Source organism: Acanthaster planci, linkage group LG16 (assembly GCF_054643075.1).
Source record: "Acanthaster planci isolate LZ-2023a linkage group LG16, COTS_SCS, whole genome shotgun sequence".
NCBI lineage: Eukaryota > Metazoa > Echinodermata > Asteroidea > Valvatida > Acanthasteridae > Acanthaster > Acanthaster planci.
In genome coordinates this window covers 815,787-820,627 of record NC_141792.1, presented here as the reverse complement: position 1 = coordinate 820,627, position 4,841 = coordinate 815,787, and the positions used below count along the sequence as shown (strand labels likewise).

At 42.2% G+C, this 4,841-nt stretch overlaps 1 long non-coding RNA gene across 2 annotated transcripts in view; it reads right to left on the bottom strand.

The window, feature by feature from the left end:
- Positions 1–3,429, bottom strand: part of LOC110984611 (uncharacterized) — a 97,049-nt gene extending 93,620 nt beyond the window's left edge. The window contains exons 1-2 of one of the 2 annotated variants that reach the window (XR_015427962.1): positions 3,006–3,429; positions 662–814 (exon numbers count right to left, since the gene is read on the bottom strand). This is a non-coding gene — a long non-coding RNA (uncharacterized LOC110984611). Of the gene's footprint in view, positions 1–661; positions 2,975–3,005 lie in introns of those variants that run through there. The other variant, XR_015427961.1, reaches the window with a different exon arrangement.
- Between the last annotated feature and the right edge of the window lie 1,412 nt (positions 3,430–4,841).

Sequence of the window (4,841 nt, the reverse complement as noted above, 5' to 3'; positions counted from 1 at the left end):
TTTTGCCGCAGTGCAAAAATTTGTCTACTTTATGCGCTAATTTCATTTCGGATACTGACCCTACAACGCCCCATGCAGGTTTAAAGTCGACATTTCTGCGGTTTTAACTCGAGTCACTTTGAGATGGGATATCCAAAGGGATCACTGAAAAACCAGTGGCCAGAGTACAACCTACTTCCATTTGCCACAAAAATGGCGCGCGCTATCCGCAACGTCAACTATTCGACACTTTCGTGCACAGCGAAAACAAAGTAGGCTATAAAGCTTAATAATCAACAAAACGAAACCAACAACAGAAATCCGAGGAAATGAGGTCAAAGCTGACGGACCCGGAGGGGGAATAAAAACAACATCAAAGTCACGAAGGACTCAGAAAGAAATACACACCAAGAGACACCCGAAGAGGTTCTTGAAGGGCGACAAAATGTCAGTGCTGGTGCGCGTTCAAACATTTTCATTTCCGGTGCCCCTCTTTGTCGTCCAAGCGTCATTTTATCAATCGCAAGACATACTGAAGATACTCCACTGGAGTTTGGGTTTCGCGGGATGGACAAATACAAATCTTAGAAAAAAAAAGATGGAGCTGGGAGACGGGGAAAACAACTTTGCCTTTCCTACTTGAATGTCTGAGTCAGATGAATTTGCTGCAGGGGCAACTTACCTTTCCTCTGCTTCTTCGGAGAGGGTGGGATTGGGTCGAGTAGGGAGGACTGGCGTCACGGGGGGCATGACGCGGGCACGGACGGCCATTTACGCACGTGCCTGTGACTCTTGAGAGGGCAGAAGTGATGATGCAATATAGCTGGGGGACAAACTGAGGAGATGAGAGAGGACGGACGGTGAGGGAGATGATGGGAAAAGGCAGCCGTGACAAGATTAGTAGTATGGAGTTTAAAAAAAGCAGTCAGGGTAACGAAAGCTGTTTCTACAGGGTAAAACTACCAAGTCGAAGTAAAGGTGCCCTCTGTTAAGCAATATTGTAATACACTTGTACCTATCAGCACCTTTTGTTTTGGAACCTTTTATTTACGTCGCAAATTATTCTCTATAAGAGCCATAAGTACATGAATAACAATATTCAACTTTATCCCCTTAAATTAAAGCAAAACAATAATAAGCCTGATAAATGACTAGTGGACTGCAGTACCTGTAACGTGTACTTGATTCCCGCCAACACAAGAAAAAAGTACCCTTGATTTTATCGTCATTTATTACCAGAAAAACTAACAATCATCCTATACCATCACGCGGGAAATTGAATTAATTCTGCAGGAGGAAACAGAGTTTTTCAGAGAGCGGGAAAAGGGTGAACTTGAGTTTGATTTTTTCCCCTGTGACAAAACCATTTGTCTCTATGATGAGTGATCGGAGTGGGGAAAGTGACAGTTGATTGACTTCATAAATGCCACCGCGATTGGTCAGTAATCGAGTGTAATGCTACTACATTTTGTTTCATTTCAGAGAAGGTTTGAAGTGGCTAAAAGCGTTTTGTAGATAGGGCCCATCTGTCCAGTAAAATTGTGCTTCCTTTTAGTATCGTGGTTGGCCTTTGTGGTATGTTGCAGTAGTGCACTTGCGTGTGTAGTACATTTTGTGCAGGCGCAACTCTAGACATTTAAGAAGAATTAGAAGTTTGGAACTGTCAGTAATTTAAAGACAAGAATACTGCATACCAATTCGCTGGGGCTACTTTATAGCATCTCCAGTTTGCAAATGAATAAATTGGAAGATGACAGGAAAAACATTGATGGGCTCGCAAATGCTCAGAAAAGTGTGGAAAAGAACCGACTCTCCTTCGTGGCACTTGGGATTAAGCCTAAGCCTACCTTAAATTGGGAGTTTACAAGGGTCTACAGAAAACCTTTTTTTATTTTAATGGTACCCGACGAAATCAAATGTAACTTAATCAGCTTCGGCCTGCGTTACGATAACCAGGTTCCGGGTTTTAAGAAATCAAAACAGAGAATGGTCAACCTACACCGAACTTGATGTCAATCCTGCTGACGCCTGGAACAGTTTTTGAAGAACAGAATACCAGGTTTGTCAAGAATGCCTCTACAAAAATGGCTACCACATTGCACGATGTGCACTGGTCTCTCAACCACGGAGTCATGATCGATGGCAAGTGTGTGCGACTTCCTGGTGTGTGCGAAGGCACATTCTTCGCATATATTGGCCCCTCCATAGAATTTAATGCAATGGGCGAGTTCCTAAACCAGGGCAGAACAGCAAGTGAACCAAAGGGATGTCAGTGGCTTTTTTGTTTCTCGGAGCGTGGACAGGACAAAAAACTAGCAGCTGTTGTAGGAATTTCAAGCCCCTTACCTTCAACCTCTTACCAACAGACCATGACAGTCCAAGCTTTAAGACAGGGAAACAAGACAACAATCTGGTGCATGAATTAAACAATTACTTCCCCACTTCTTCACTACTGTACATCAAAAGTGTGGAACAGAAATATGTTGGTGATCTCACATTTCTCTTCTAAAAAACCACGGAATAAGTTACCTTCTCGCGACGTTTATCAAGCCTACCAGTCTGTCCTTATGCTCAAATCTGACTATATTAATTTCACCCACAGGTAAAATCAAGCAAAATAAAACAAAGAACAAACCAAAAAGCTCTATTTAAAATGTAAAATGAGGCAAAACTCAATTTTTGCTTTCGATATTTTAACTAAAAAGCATCTTGTCTTGTCTTCACAATAATTGGGATGATATTGCTTATTATTTGGTATTTATACTTTCTTTTCTGTTTTGTCTAAGTGTGCACCAAAGATGCAGTCTATTCTCAACCCCATACCACATTTGCATGCAAGTCATGTAAGTAGGCCTATCTCAAAAAACCCACAAAACGCCAGCATGTTGCTGACTTGCACCCCCGCTTTAAAAAATATTGTTTGTAAGTTTTGTTGATAGTCATTCCGACAATCAGTTTTGGGCCATTTCCCCAGAGGAATGGTATGTCTTCCGGTCCCACACCTAGTAAGTACTAATCATTTTTACCTTTGGGTCGTTCCACAAGCAATTTCACTTTGACTGACAAGCCATCACGCCCACGCTGCTGAACGGCGCCGAGTCACGTTGTTCACACGTGTATAACACCAGTTGTCGTTCCGTTTCCACTTTCAACTTGCTAACTTCTCTTCGTTTCGTTCTTGTTTTCGACGTTCGCCTTCCGTGCGTTACCTTGAAATCAGCCTGAGATGGTAACGCTGAGTAACACGATGATTTTTGCATTTTTCATTTTGCAACTAGCCTACGAATGAAAGACTAAGTACAGTAAGTAACTAACAGAAGTTGAAGTTTTCAAAATCTCTGTCAGTGAAGACACTGGACGAAGTTCAGGTATTGCAAAATTTGACAACGGTATGCTATTTTGGAGCGTCTGGGTGCAAGACATTCCAAAAGGCGCATAGTGGCAACTGATGACGTCATGATTTCCCGGATGTAGCAACAATTCTCAACAACAGTGGTGCAGGTGAAATGCGGCCCCCTGGATGTTTTTGGTAAGAAAGCGGGGCAAATAGGCCACCAGCTGTTGCCAAGGCAAACTCAGAACCTATACATTAGCTTTGGATCTATATATATATGCAACCATACGTATGAAGCCAAACCACGATGGTTGTGTTTGTATTGCGCATGCCCAATGTGTATTAGACTTGCGTTGCAGCCGTTTATCGTTGTATCAACAGTAAAAACACAATCAATTTGTGTGAATTGCGGTAGTCAAGTGGTTTCGGCATAATGGTTTGTGATGCATGGGGTGTGGGTTCGAATCACGGGTCGGAATTGTGGACAGGGAGGTTTTTTTTAAAGGAAAATAAAGCCTAATTTCACACGTGAAGTTTTTATGGTTGGTTGAGCATCTAGATGTCATGCATTGTGCATGGTTGTGAACCGTGGTTTGGCTTCATACGTGTGATAGCATATATAGCTCTAGCTTAGACAAAAACATCGTGGGTTCCTGCAAGTGTAGGCCATCTGGTTCGTACGTGACTTCGTCAAGGCGGACGCGCCACGATTTGCAGGCTCCCATTGGACGACCACTGAAATTGCGCGTTAACCTCCGGTTTCCATGGTTCCACGTAATCGGCGATAAATGCATGTAACTATGTGCAGTGCATGTGCAGTGGGCGTGGTTTAAACTGAAGTGATGGCACACTTCAAAGTGCATTCTGACGAATCAAAGGCGTCACTAGATCCAATATCGACGAGAATTTAATATCAAATCAGTGCTATGAAATATGTGATTGATTTCAGAGCACTGATTTGATATTATATTCTCGTCGATATTCTGATCACGGTGCTACAGCCCTTCTATATTACTAGATCCAATATGCTGGGGTAAGGGGACGGTGGGCCATTGCTTTCTAAAGGGTAAAATCAAAGAGCTTGGCCCATTATCTCAGTCAAATTTCGATGTTCTTAAGAATACGGAGGAAAGGGCAGCGCCCAGAGCTGGGATACATGTACGTCCCTTCATCGAAAGCAAATTTGTGTCCACTCTTCTTTTTAAAATCTTGTTTTACTTGTTACTCCTCATTTTATTACTACTAGTGTTGAGAAAGATGAAAGTGGATTTTTTTTTCTGTAAGGCCAGTTTTTGCATTATCAATGTTATCTAGGGGCTGTTGAAAACTGTTCTCCTATTATAACTGTATGGGGATAATGTGCCTACTTTTAAAAAGTATTCTGAAAGCGAAAAAGGCTTCTAAAAAGTTGCAGCGGAGTGTATAGTGGAGTGATTCTACACGCAAAGCACAATGACAAGTGTGGGTTAAACAACAGAATTTCAAGTGCCTTTTCTAATTTAGTTTAGGCCACGACCTCGTGAGTTAA